This window comes from Ambystoma mexicanum, chromosome 2q (assembly GCF_040938575.1).
Source record: "Ambystoma mexicanum isolate Mex_15411 chromosome 2q, UKY_AmexF1_1, whole genome shotgun sequence".
Lineage (NCBI taxonomy): Eukaryota > Metazoa > Chordata > Amphibia > Caudata > Ambystomatidae > Ambystoma > Ambystoma mexicanum.
In genome coordinates this window covers 606,662,500-606,677,649 of record NC_090924.1, presented here as the reverse complement: position 1 = coordinate 606,677,649, position 15,150 = coordinate 606,662,500, and positions in this window count along the sequence as shown.

Sequence of the window (15,150 nt, the reverse complement as noted above, 5' to 3'; positions counted from 1 at the left end):
CAGGACCATCTTAAGCACGTTTGGGGCCCTGGGCACAGACAGCTTTGGGGCCCCCCTGAATCAAACCAAAGGAATTAAGGGATCAAGAATACTGGTTTTGCCCCCCCCCCGTTGCGCTCACAAACTATAGGTTGATATGCTGCCTCACATCATAATAAGCACATTTACCCCCTTTAAGTCCCCTTGCCCTCTTCATTCTTGCTCTAATCAGAATGATAAACAAGTAGCATTTGAAGACCAACATGAGCAGTCTACAAAGGGGTTACTGTTCTAGTACATACAGGATACTTTTATCAATAACATCCAGAAAGTTAGATGTAGTATTAATGCAGGAACGTATGTAAAAGGTACATGTAAACCATAATAGACAGAGAACTCACATTAGCTGCCTCACAGAATGCAAAAGTGCTCATGCATGGATTGAGCAGACCAATTGATAGGAAGGAGAAAGCTACACATACTGTAGCATGGATAGTGGAGGCAGATTAGAAGCTACCAGGAAGGTGTCTTTATCCAGACAGACTGAGATTCGAAGTGGGATATGGTTTTCAAATAGTGTTGCCATTAGATATCAAAGGAACATGCCTGTGGTGTGCGATATAAATATGCTTACTATTAACACAGTGAAACCATGAATAAGGCTTTTATGAAGATCATACCATGAGAAGGCAATCTCTTGGAAGGGCTGACAATTTTGAAAGGTTTAGGGACTAGCAATATTGAGAGGTTCTGCAGTACAAGATTAAATGAGATGCCCAGTTTCACACATTGGTTAAGGGGTGAAGCTGGGATTTGTGCCAACTCAGTAATGTCTGCATTTGAACACTTTCTTTTCCAGTTCTTAACAAGAACTACATCTCATGTTATACAAAAACTGACTTAGAAAGTACACAAATCACATTACCAAAGATGACAATTTTTAAACAATATATTATAGAAGGGTGTTATGCAAATGGGGAATGATTCTAGCTTAATTCTCTCCATCAAGGGAAGTACCAATCGATGTGATTTAAGAAATGTATTCTGGGTTTGTCTTGTGTATTTTAAAGCTTTGAATACTTCCAAAACAATGGCTTGTGACATTTTCATTTATAAATGTACATAAAAACCTTTGACTTTTACTAAAAAGCAAACCGCTTTTTGTGTTAAACAAGCAGAACTTAAAATATGCTTGCCTGAGGCCTGCGACATATAATCCGCTCTCTTCCGCTCTCTTCGGTCTACCAACCCTTCCAACCAAATGGCCTACATAAGAAGAAAGATCGGTTAATGGGCTAAATGATACCAGCAGCATGCAAGAAGGCAGACCTCACAGAAGACAGCACAGTAATGTAAGATATATTAGACGCTTTGACCAGGATCACTGCATCGTCTGTTGGCAAATCAAGGATACAAACATGAACACTGTTGTTCCATAATCATGAATTTGGATACTTATTCACCTCTTGGACAAACAGTTTATGCCATTGTTGGTGGCGATTGCCTAGGTTTTACAACACCCCATCTGAACAAACCAATTTCTAGACCTACACCATACGGATGACATGCTCGTTTTTATAGCAATCCCCATCTAGTAAAGGTACAGTGCTGATAATAGCAGATGCTGTTCTGCAAAACCAAGTACATATGCAGGCAGGTTTATAAACTTCAGACAAAGGAAAGGCGCAGCCAGCCTTGCTGGAATGTGTTATTCCAGTTTTGCATACATATCTCTGCAATGGTTGCTTCACACACTGAGCTAACCTCTGAACCATTGTGGCACTCAATTTATCAATATGCATTTCACCATATTGCACATGATAAGCACAATTCCCACAGGAAGGAAAGAATGCTATAGAATTGTGCCATAAGGAACACAAACTATACCACTGTGAACACAGAAAGCAATACATGATGTGATCAAGGCAGAATGCACTTGCCAAAACAGAAAGGCAATGGGTTTAGAGCCTCAGCAGCACCCCATACAATATCCTGATGTGTGCTATTTAAGACTGGTGAACAATGGAAACTTACTTCTTCAGATCAGCTAGCCTTGTGGGGCCCCCCTCCAAGGTAGGGGCCCTGGGCAAGTGCCCCTTTTGCCCTCCCATAAAAACTGGCTGCAACTGACATCTCTCGCTGCTGCCTTCCAATCCCTGAGGGTACAGGATACAACAATTGGGGGAACCCTGGGTAACTTTCCTGCTCTTCCTGTGTTTTTCCGGGTCCTCGGTCCCCTCTCACTTGGGTAGGTGCCTTATTTTTCATTATAGTTGTTGTGGTCTGTTAACAAGTGATTGTTGTGTGTGGTTACCTAATTGCCTGTTTCCTCTGCAGCCGCTCTAGGGGTTACAGTGTTCCTGTCCTGCCACCTTTGGCCTCAATAACTGAACAGGGAGTGTTTACTATCTCTCTGTTCGGTGCTTGGGGACGGAGTTTCCTAATCCTCGCGACTCTGGATTCCTGACAACAAAGCACTAAATAAAAGGAACAGCATTTGATAAGGTTACATTCACAAATCAAATGTCTATGGTTTTCCAAGGAGCATCTTTTTGAAATATGAGCCTGCGAATTGATCATCTTACGAGGTTTGTGGTTTGATGGTCTAAGGCTGTCTATGTTAATGTTATGAAATGTTAATAGTCTTTAGTACTGAGCCAGTCACCACCGTGGTGATCTATCACCACTGCGGCTTGTCCACCATGTGGCGTATCATGCTGCCAACGGGGGTCTCTCTACCTTGCTCTGTGAAGGAAAGGAAGACAAACTAGGATAAAAAAAGTGGGAGTTCTCTCCACTGTATGGGGGATAGAGGTTAGGGGCTGGGTTTGTGGTTTTTTGCATGTGTGGGAGTCAATATTGTATTGTATTGTATTTGGTTAGCGCTCTTTCCCCATTTGTATGCCCCAATGCGCTTTGTGGTTGGAACACCCTCGGTGACCATAGTCAATGTGCTGGAGGTTCTAAGAGTTTAAGTTCAGAGATGCATGTGTGCATTTACGCTGCCGAAAAAGGTCAGGCAAGTGGGTGGGCGCTGTTGGTGGTTTGCGATAGAGTGCTATTGTTGAAAAGAGTCAATGTGTGGCCTGGTATACCGAATTGGAGTGAAATGATGAGGACAGACTACTCTGAAGAAAAAAGTACTCACTCATGAAGTGCTTAAGAATGAGTGTCAACTATTAGGGCAGTTTCCAGTGCCCACTAAACACACACAAATGAGTATTTGATTAGCTGCACGATTGGCTTGAGCTCTGCTCCAGCATATCCTTGGAGTATGGAGGCTTGTTAGTATGCCACAGACACAGACACCGTGACACAGCCCAGACTTAAAGTTTACGGTTTCTTAGCCAACTGTTAGCAGTGACAGATTTCAGAGAGGAATGTGTGCAAAGTGAAAGTGGGGGACACGCAGGGGGAAAGGGTTTGGGGGGGTGCACCCTCTGTTGGAGTGTCATACATACCTGTCAACAACCTACGGTCCAGGTGAAAGTCTGAAGGCGAGATGGACCAGTTAATTTATATTAAATGGATAGGTTCAGGATGGAAACTCTGATTTTTCAATGAGGTTTGCAAACTGACCCACAAAATAAAACAGCCAGTGTAATTGCTTGGCAAGGGTTGCATGTCCCTGTCCCTGTAGGCACGTACCGATGGAACTCCTTGTCAGGGGAGAGACTGTGAAAGAAGTAGTGGAGGGCAGTGAAAATATATGGCGGGCTTGCTGAGACAACTGCGAAATTGTGATTCAGTTGAGCCCCCAAGATAAGCATCCTTCCATAATGACGCCATACTCTCCAGAATATTAAAGTTGAAGACTTCTGCAGTTGATCCTATGATATGGAACTAAAAGTGCCCAGAAGTACCGAGATAAACATTGCAAGCTGTTCGGAATGGTTGAGGAGAAATACGGTGGAGGACTAATAGTAGGATGAACATGTATAAAACAGGGGGCAGGATTTGTTAAAACCTATCCAACCTACGGTGAAATATTTAACAAAGTGCTGCCTAATTAGATGAGAACATACTTAAGAATTTACTAAGCCTATCAAATCTGTTATCAGCATAATCAGTATTGGGGTGACTGACCCTTCTCTAAAGACAATATTTTCTACAGGTTGTACCCAGAAGAGTATAAAAACGTGCATTCTTGGATAATCAAGGTGGGAAATTCTGCTGGAGGGAATAAAACTGCTTGTTTTCTATGCCCCTAGAAATATAAGTAAACGGTGCATACTAAAATCTGCATGAGGATCTTGGGCCCACGGTCTGAGCAAGTGCTGAGGGCTACCAGGGAGGAAAAGTGCAGGGGAAGAGGGTAAGAGAGAAGTGCGAATTAGTGGTGGGACTGATTCCGGCTGGTCCGGGGGGGAAGGGGTTCTTGAAAGCAAGTGCTGGAAGGGGTGATGGGGACGGGGACTGGTCAAGGAAGACCTGGACCCTGTAAAACACATAAGGGACAAGACACCAGTGGCAGCGGCATAGGAACATTAGCACAGTAGGGGGGAAGGAAAGAGGAGGAAAAAGGGAAAATCTTGAGAAGTTTCCAGAACTGAAGGAGATCCGGCTCAAGTCTGAGGGGGGCAGTGAGGCCATTCCAGAGGGAGACTCCTGCTAAGGCAACAGATCTACCTCCCACGCTTTGCTTGTAGAAGTGTTTGACCTGCAGAGAGTTGGAGCTAGAGGACCGAAGAACCCTAGCAGGGAAGTATTTAGGGAGAGAAAGTTGGATGTAGAGGCCCCAGACAACCTTGTGGAGGATGCAAAGGGTCTTGAATTTGATCTTTGCGGTCACCGGGGGCTAGTGGAGAGATTTTAGGGCTGGAGAGATACAGTACCTGGGCTTGAGGCCAAGGATTAGTCGTGCAGCTCTGTTCTGGATTAGTTGCAGAGGGTGAAGGGAAGAAAGATGCAGATTGAGGACGAGGCTGTTGCAGTAGCCCGGCCTAGAGAGATAGCTTTGGAGACATTGAGCCTCTGGGGGAAGGTGAGGAGAGGGGGAAGGCCTCTGAGGAGGTGGAGCTGAAAGTTGGACTTCTTGGCAAGGTCCGTGATGTGCGGAGAAAAGGAAAGAGCGGAGTAAAAGATGACCCCAAGGTTTTTTGCCTCACAAGAGGGTGGCGGGGGTGGGGAAGGAGTGCGGCCGTAGAGTGGGGGGAAACAGGGAGCAGGTGTCCCTATGAGAAGGATCCCTGTCCTACTGGTATTGAGGCAGAGAACGTTAGCAGAGCACCACGCCTGAATTGCAGTCAGGCAGTCAGGTATGATGCAGGACAAAGAGGAGGTAGAGGATGGAAGCTTAATGGAAATCTGAGTGTCATCAGTGAAACACTGGAAGTGGGAGAGAAGTTGGAGATCAGGTGGGACAGGGGGGCAAGGTAGATGTTGAAGAGCCATGGCGAAAGGATAGAGCCCTGAGGGACACTACAGGTAGAGTGTGAGGTGGAGGAGAGAAAAGAGCCCAATTTCACTTGAGAGGGTCAGTTAGAAAGGCACGTTCTGAACACTCACAAGGCATAGTAGGTTTGTCTCCCCTCCCTTTCATTCTCATCATTTGTTTGTACTAGTAATTTGAACTATTTATCCTTTTGTAATTCATTGTCTACCTTCCCCTGTCCCCACCCGGTTGCCCTGTGGGTGCTTTGAAACAGTTTTGCAAATTATATAAGTGCTTAACAAGTGACCAATAAAATAAAAATAAAATAAAAACGAGGTCAGCCATGCCAGTGCCTGGTCCGAGATGCCTAGGGTATCACAGAGACAATTTATGTGGATGGTATGATTGACCGTGTGAAAGGCCGAAGAGAGATCAAGAAGGATCATAAGAGAGGGAGAGTTAGAGTCCAGGTTTGAGAGTAGGATTTCATGGGTGTTCAGGAGAGCAGTTTCCAATGCCTCCCAGATGCTCGGAAGCAAGACTGGTAGTCGTGAAGGAAACCGGCCAGTTCAGTGTGGTGGGTCAGTTGGGGAATGACCAACTTCTCCATGAGTTTGCCCAAGAAAGGGGTGATAGAGATAGGGCGATAGTTGGCTGGGCATGAAGGGTCTGCAGTCAGATTTTATTAGAAGAGGGTGCACCAATGGGAAAGGAGTGCTACAGAGGTCAGCCAAGGAAGGGGCGAGCGAGGATATGTCATCCTTAATAGTTCTGGATGAGCAGGGGAGCACCTGATAAGAGGAGACTTTCAAAGAGTGGACTACTCTAGAAACCTCATCTGGTACAATGGGAGAGCAGGTGAAGAGAATGGGTGGGGGGTGAAGGTGGCCTAGGGACGCAAGAGAAGAGGAGAGGAGGACTGGAAAGGGGATAGATGACAGTGAGTACAGGATGTCCTGAGTTTTGGTGGAAAAGTGGGAGGCAAGTGCAGTGCAGAGAGCTTGGCAGGGGAGCGGCGCGGAGGAGACTGCAGTAGGATTGGCAAGTTCCTTGCAGATTCCTTGCAGATTCTGAAAAGGTCAGCTGTGCTGTTTGTTGCCCCAGAGATGCAGGCTTGGACATGAACCCTCTACTTTGAGCGGATGGCGAGACGATATTGCCTTTGGAGCAGCTGGCAGGCCAGTTTAACAAAGGATGTACCTGAGGCCACTGCCAAGACGAAGTATACCAAGAGTTGTATTTGGAGACAGGCTTCATACGGATCCTCATCGCAGGGACAAGGATGTTGAGAGAATTAGAGACGGAGAGATGGAGGTTAGTAAGAGCAGGCTTGGTACGAGAGTCAGACGTAGGGTTGGGAGGAGGGATGAAGGTGGAAGCAAATGAAGCAACTGACACACACTTCATAGGTCGAATGACGGAGAAGGAGACTGACAGTGCGGATAGAGGCATTATTTGGGTCAGACCAGGAGAGCGGAGTAGTTAGAGGGTTGGAGAGAGGGATATCTGAAGAGGTCAGAGCATCCAAGGTGTGTCCAGAGGGGAGAATAGTGAGTGAAAGAGAGTCACAAAAGAGTACAGTGGTCAAAATAGGGGAATCGGTATGGATATTGAATCCCCAAGGAAGAGGAGTTTTTGGGAAGAGGTCAGGAGAGAGGAGGAGAGGTGGTAAGAGTGGTTGCAGCTTGGAAAAATCCATGTCTCAGAGAATGAGGGGCTACATCAGGCAGGCAGACATGTAAGTAATGTATTCGGAATGTGCAAGTGCTAAGCATGTAAACCGTCACTTAGCAGTAAGCAAGACAATAATGGCAGTCAACACCCCATGAAGCAGGGGACTAGAGTAGTTAAAGCACCAGTAAAAAACAGCATAGCACAAGTAAACGCAATGATGCGGTAAGTAGGATGGAGTAAAGAGCACAGGCTGCGCGGAAGTCAACCCCTTGTTGTAGCAGGTAATATGCAGTGCACAGCGTGGGCCGTGAAAAGTCAAACAAGGAGGTACAGGCAGGTAAGGTGCAGTGCACAGTGTGGCCCGGGAAAAGTCAAACAAGGATATCCAGGCAGGTAAGGTGCGGTGCACAGTGTGGGCCATGAAAGGTCAAACAAGGAAGTACAACCAGGTAAGGTGCGGTACACAACGTGGGCCATGAAAAAGATTATGAGGTGGAAACTGAAGAGAGAAACTAACTAGTAAAGCCTCGGCTATATGAGTGCAGCCCAAAGGTTCCAGCAGAGAGAGGGCAGGTGCCCCCAGGTAAAAAAAGGGAAGGGAAGAGCGAGAGCAACACACCGAGGACTGGATTTGAGGAATGTGAGAGAGACAGGGTGAGAATAGAAGGTAGACGGTACTGGGTGATAAAGGAGAGGGAGTAGGGACAAAGGAAGAGATGGCAAAAACAAGAGGGAAGGGAAGAGATGGCAAAAACGAGAGAGGTGAGACAAAAAACAAGACAAAAAGAAGGGGGGCAAGTATGAGAGATAGAAAGGAGAGGGATAAAGGAAGGGTAAGTGGGGGTGGGAGGTGTAGAGGTGGGAGCACACAGAGAGGCCACAGTTATGGTCAGGTTGAGCAGGGAGGGGGAAGTAAGGGAGGAAAATGGCGATAGAGAGAATGCAGGAAAATGTGGGACAAGGGGGTGAGGAGGAGGAGGTTAAAAAGGGATGATAAAAAGGTACAAAAAAAGGTAAGAGAGAGGGCCCATTACAGGGGGCAAATGGAGATGTGCATCAACACAAGTGGAGAGGAAAGAGAGAAATGTAAGTGAAGGATGGATCAGGAGCAATGAAGAATTGAAATAGTAGGGGGAGCCTCCTTACCTTAAGTGTGATGCCGAGATTGCATCGGACCACACGGAAAGCAGACTGGTGCCATGGCACCATCCACAGCTGGAGAAGGCCAGACACGGTCCTTAAATAGGGCCTTTGGGGGTGGGACGGCAAAGCCTGCCGGCTTGGGGCAAATTTCCTTTGTTGGAGCCTCCAGCCAATCTGAGGCCCATAGAGCTCCCATGGTGCTGCAGAATGTTGCAGGCAGCAGAGAAGGCAGACACAATGGAAGGAGTCAGCCGGCCGGCCATCTTGGAAAGGAGCATAGGCTCCATCGGTGCAATCAGAAAGTAGGTATAGGACTCCTCCTGCACTCCAGCGAGATACAGGAGGGGCCACATGCAGATCGCATAGATGTTGCTGGACAGCCATAATGAGAATAATTAAATGAGGTGGAGATAGGAGCCCACATGCGATGTTGTGATGTCCATATATATAAAATGCGTAAGTATGTTTCCGTACTCACCTGATGCAACTGATTAGTGTTAGGTTGCCCTCTTCTCTTCCAATGGCAAAATGCACCTTTGTGTGCCCTTCCACTTCAAAAACAGCTATCATTTTAACAAACAGAATGAGCATGGTTCTCTGCGGTCACCTTCACCTTCCACTATCGCAAACATTTGGAATAATGTCAAGTTACTTCTCCCTCCCACTTCTCTTCACACAGCGCACATCAGTTCCAGTGTCAATGAACAGTTAATTACTCACTCAAGGTTTCAGTCTCTAAAGAGAAAAAGGCTGCAGGAAGACTGCCTCCTCATGAGCTAAAACTCAAAGTGGGTTCTGCGATTATACTGCTACACAATCTTATGCCATCATGGGGACTCTGCAATGGAACAAGGTTGACAGTTACGTGTCTACAAAGACACATCAAAGAGGCCTGTGTAATCGATGGATTGAACTTGTATACTGTTCTTATACTGCGCATACCTCTTATTCCATCTGATACAAATAGGCCTTTCAAATTCAAAAGAAGGCAGTTTCCTTTACGGGCTTTAAGGCTTTACGTTTAGCCTTTTCAATGACCATTAATAAGTCACAGGGACCTACGCCCCCTTCATGGAAGTGATCAGTGATATTTCCGATATTTAAAAGGGGGACAGAAGTGACCCTATGAAATACCGACCTATATTGACCTTTAAGATATGCCAGAATGGCGTATGTTATGACAGGAACACCTAGTATACAGAATATCATTTTTCAATAACTTTATATCCACCCTTAATAAGCATCCCCTATATTTTAGGTGATGTGAAATTGAGGGGCAGTAGAGGGGAAGAAAGTGATATACCTAGAAGCACATGATTTCATCCATTGAAAAAAATGGGATCAGAATGTTGTTCTTCCCCTCTGCGTCTCATTCTGTTTCATTGCTTTTAAACACAGCGATGTGCCAAAGGACGTACCTTATCAATTTACTCAACTGATGAGATGATCCCAATAATTAACTTTTTTTTACAACTTTCCTTATTAATGCAGCCGTTTAAATCATATTGACAGTTCAGCAACATACAACCAATTCACATTAAGTCAGATACAGAAATGCATTAACAATGTTCCTTTCAACCCGCGTAACATTTACAACCAGAGTGGTGCATGATAAGAATGATGCCAGTGGGTTCACAATGTATTCCACCTCAACTCGATATAAATGACCTAACCGCACTGGCACGGCTGATCGGCCAGGCAGTGCCTAAGTCAAGCCCATATCGCTTTAGGCCTTGCTCGCGAGTGGGAAAGTTCATGGTAGGTTTCTTCATAATTACACGCTCTGATTAGTTCATTCATCCATCGAGAATGTGAGGGAGAAAATGTGTCCATCCATTGTAGATCAATGCATTTACGAGCCAGCAGCAATGCCAACATGATTCATCTACCCAGGGCTTTGTGTTCTAGAGGTGGAAGACCCAGCAAACACATCCATGGGTCGGCATCTATCTGGGCCTGAGCAATGGTGGGCACAGTTCTGGTGACCTCTAACCGGAATTAAGTCACCGGACGGCAATACCATGCTAAGTGCATGAAATCAGCCTCTTGTTTGCATTTAGGGCACGCACCCGACGCACTATGGTCAAACTTGCAAACCTTTAACACAGTGTAAGACATCTGGTGTAGAAATCTAAATTGTAGTACTCTGTGTTTGTGATTTAGAGGGATGTGCTTAGTTTGCAAGGATATCTTTGACTACTGCTCGCCATCGATACTACTCCCAAGGGTTTGCTCTTTTTGTTCCCTGGCTGATTTACTGATGGATTAGGATATGATATGGTATTTATAATGCGCCTACACACAAGTGTTTCAAGGCGCAAGAGCAGTTCAAAGCCGCTCTCTACAGAGAAAAGATGGCATATTTATCATAGGTGGCTCCAGACAGATATCTTAAAATGGGGCTGTTCTGAGGTGCCTGGGGAAGCCTGGGGAATGTGGACACCATTTCCCCTTTAATGCGAATAGTGTTAGAAGAGAGAGAGCCCTGTGTGGCTCAACCTGATTAACCGAATGCGAAGCTTGAATAATATAGTTTACTGTGAAGGCTGGATACAGCGATGCTGGGTATGTGTTCTAATGTTAGTTTTACAGAAGTCAAGAACCATCGCAGGGGAGGTGAAAACATTTTATTTATTATTGCATTTTATTTTCAGCTTTGCCTTAAATAACATGGCATACTGAATCTGCCTGTCACGGAGGAACTGACAGACTTCAATGAAGGATTTTCTTGAAGCCTGCAGTGTTGAACTGTAGTCAGAAAAAATATGAATGTTTGTCAATTGGTATTGAATGAGAATATGTTACTTTGGATAAAACCAAATCCATCAAACAAACAATTAAAATACACACAATAAAAACAGCATAGATTTACAAATATATACATATCTGTGTTAACAAATATAGAAAAGCAAAATAAATCATGCAGAAAACGTTAAAAGGTTTCCAGCTGTTTTAAATACTTAGCTATTGAGAGTAGCATCCCTAACAAACATAGCCCTCTTTAGAAATGTTAACATGGCCCAAGCAACATACGGGGAGACTGGTTGTAACAGAAAATGGGAGCAGGGTGACAGTGTCTAAAATTAAAATGCCTGAGCACCGGAAGAATCGATTCTCTTCTGATTCTGTCATTGGCGGGACAAGAAAATACCAAATGCAAAACATCCTCCAGCACGTTCCCACACAAGGGGAAGCTCTTACTGCCAGGGAAGCCTTTCCAGCTAGCCATGTGTGCACATAGACTTAAACAAGAGCCCGAGTAATCATCTACCAATCAGATGTTTTAAAACTCAGAGTAAGATAGAATTGCAACGAGTCCGCCTGGCTAATAGATGCAATCTGTTGGATCCTACCTGCAATTCAAAGGACTCATGCTGTTCTTTAAACGAAATGCTAAAAGAAATCATGTAAAAAGATTCTTTTGCTTCAGACAATATAATACCAGGAGCGAAAAGTGTAAGTGTGTTCAAAGAAGAAACCTTTTCATATATATATTGCAGCCAGGGAATATTGGACCAATCGCCCCTAACCAATAATGATTTAATAATAAACTGGGTTAGGCCCGCCTTACTATTGGCCCAAATGCAAAGCCACTCAAAGATAGGGGCCAAAGCCCAATCGACATCCAAATAACCAATGCCCAATTCAGTGTGCACAGCAGAACTGAGCACGGAAACAGGAAGACACAATAGTTTTAAAAAAAAACAATGTTGCTGCATCTGTAGGGCTGTTGGAGGAATTGTACCCCACACAGAGGCTCCATACTTGATTGCTGCTTACGTGTGTGCCCTACCTTCTTATATACCTTAAGAATTATATCAAGGGGACACCCTTGGCACACAGTCTTAAAATGCGAAAGGCCCCCCAAGGCTTGGCTCATCTTTATTTGTTTGGATAAATGTGCTGTCCAAGAGACCAGAGTAGAAAATGGAATGACCAAACAGTCAAATTCCTGGGCTATCGGAATAACTGCCCCATTACAGAACATACCATTCATCTTTACTTGTATTTGTTCTTCCCACAAGCCATCACCGCTGACTTATGTAAGTGATTTCAATCCGGCACACACCGAAGTCACGCCCAGCGTGTAGTGCACAATTGAAACCCTTATTTATTTTGTCTATAACTTCAATATTCTGAACGATATACAACTTATATCACTCCATTCTCCTGGAACACCCCCCACCCCCTGGTCACACTGAACCAGGAATCAGGCTAGTTTGAAAAGGTAATATTTGTTTATGTATTTAGAATTCAAATAACAATATATTTTAATAGGGAAACAACAATCACCGATGGGGTGACAGAACACCGAATAGTATCTTTAGTACACTAGGAATCAAGGAATGAGCATAAAACAAATGCAGCACAGAAAATAATACTTTTGTGTTGGTTTGGTATAGATGGCACTATGGTTAAGGGTTCCCCCTGCAACACCCCTCGACCCACCAAGAGTCAATTAAATAGATGCGAGGAGAGAGAGCAGGTATTCAGGAATAGCACAAGTTAAACAGAATATCACTCCCACCTTCCCCCTTCAAACACAAGAGAAAAACGGAATTGACTTTTCAGCTGTCAACATGGCTTTGAAATTGTCTTTAGAATTGATTGGGCAAAAACACCAAATATGGTCAAAAATACTTAAATTATTATAAATTCCTATGGGAGCCACTTTGAACAGTTGCACACAATCACAAACAATGATTTAGTCCAAAGAAAACATTTGAAATCTCAAAGTCCAAGTAGGAAACAATTTAAAGCTATTTCACACGTGTAAACCTTTCAGAATGTAAAATCGCTGCAAACTTTTCCTTATGCAATATTCGCTATAGCGGTTTTGGGTTCTATGCATAGCTAAGGATGTTAGGTACAAGTAGGAGTTGAAATTTCATTTCTATTATAAAAACTGAGGGAATTATAGGAGTTTTAGTGAGAGTGGTTTTTGCAAAATAGGCGCGAGAATGGAAAACAGAAATGCACTTTGAAACTGACAGATGGGTTTGATTACACTATATCATGACTATGAAAAAGAGGATGCCACACATGAATCTCCACAGTTTCGTGGCCAGCGTAACCCTTCATGTGGTGTATACTCAATTTCTTTCTGGGATTCACTTTAGTAACTTAAAAACACTAATGATTTATGATTTTATAAAATAAATGAGAGAAAATCAGCGCAAGAAAGGTTCTGACAATACTATGATTCTGAATTTACAGATAGGATGGGTTGAGATTGGGATAAGACAATGCAGAGATATTAGGGTCACTTTTCTTCCTATTAATACTTACAAAATAAGTTATTAAATTGGACAGTCAGTTCTGGTCATGGATTAGATCTGGTCTAGGAAGAAGAGCACATCAGGCACGGGATCGGATCAGCCAGGCCAGTCACCGGATTTGCCCTTCTTATTTGTGGATATTTCAATCAGTTGGATAGCGAGTTCCTCGGGCAAGCCTTGTGGTAGCAAGCCAGAGAATTTCAGAATACTAGTTCAAAAGTCCTTTGCACACCACAGCACATCACTGGCTTGCAAGAATAAGTTTGAGGATTAGGCTTTGCAGAAAGTAAATAGTTTTCTACTGCTTGCAAGAGTCTTGGCATCTGGATCTGGAAGGATGTTAAAGCTGGATGTAGAATGCTGGATCAGAGTGCTTTGCCGGAATCAGGAAAGTGAGTGAATCAGTGAGTCCCTATGTGTTGTCAGCTGTCTCTATTTACCCTTTCAAATTACATTACAAAATGGGTGTATGGGCCGGCTTAGCTAAGCTTGCCCCTGTGAGCTGGGATTGGATCAAAACTTCATCTCCGCCTTGCATTTGAGTGAATCGATCAAGGCCGGATGATGTCACATTATGTGGTTTGCTTTACAGTTCTTAGATACCTCCCTTTAGCCACTGGTCTCAAAATTGAATTTTATACTAAATACACATTTCTACATTGGTCACCCTTACATAAATCACACACAAAGATTCCATATTTTATGTAGCATCTGTTCCTCAAAATCCCAGAGCTGTGGGATCTTGTTTCACAGAATTTCGTCCTTTTCGCTATGAACACAATTTCCACACTTTATGCAAATTTCCACAAATGTGTGTGTTTAACATAGGGATGGGTGTGTAAATGTTCACAATTCTAGGATTAATATGTTTCACATAAAACCACATATATTGCCATTCCTGTCCAGAACATGTCACACAGTTCTGCCACCTCTTAAAGCGTGCAGCCAGAAATTAGATTAACAACTCTGTCCTTTTTATATTTTTCATCACTTTGAATCACAAGTTATGAGTCTCTGAAAATTGTTCATTGTTCATTCTTAACAGCAGATGGTTGCTTGGCTCCACCCCTTTGTCTCTCCTGGTAGTCCAGGAGCATCCTCCTCCTTGGGGAAGTTCCTTCCAGAAGCAATTTATGACCCTCTCACACCTCCATTTCCTAGGCTGAGGGGTCTGCTATTGTTCATTCTCTTTCTGTAGACAAAAGTCTGGGTTAACCCACAATTATAATCTTCCCGTGAGTTTCTGTTGAGAGGACATCCCTGCCCCTGGGAGAAACCTGTTTGTCCACTTCCAAAGGGTTGCAGCTCAGCCAAGCTAATTTATTCTTAATTAAAAATCCAGGAAAACCCAAACCTGTTGCAGCAAACATAAATACATTACTTTCTTAGCTTTAACTCTGTGGGATAAAAAGCAACTGAGATCTGTATTCTTTTTCGCCACAATCATTTTTTTATGTTTGCCAATCTGGCAGGCTTTTTAGTTTAGATCCCTTTGAAGTTTCATCAAAAGCTCCTCTGACAGCTGTCATTCACAGGTAGCTCAGGGTACTGCACCCAGATTCTGACAGAGGCTGTCAGTTTACAGACAATCCAGTTTTTCTGAAGAATGTTTTGCTCTTCACAGTAGGACTCTGTATGTTTGCAATGCTTCATTAGATTACATGAATTTTAGCACCAAGCAAGATTTTGAATGTTGAGAAG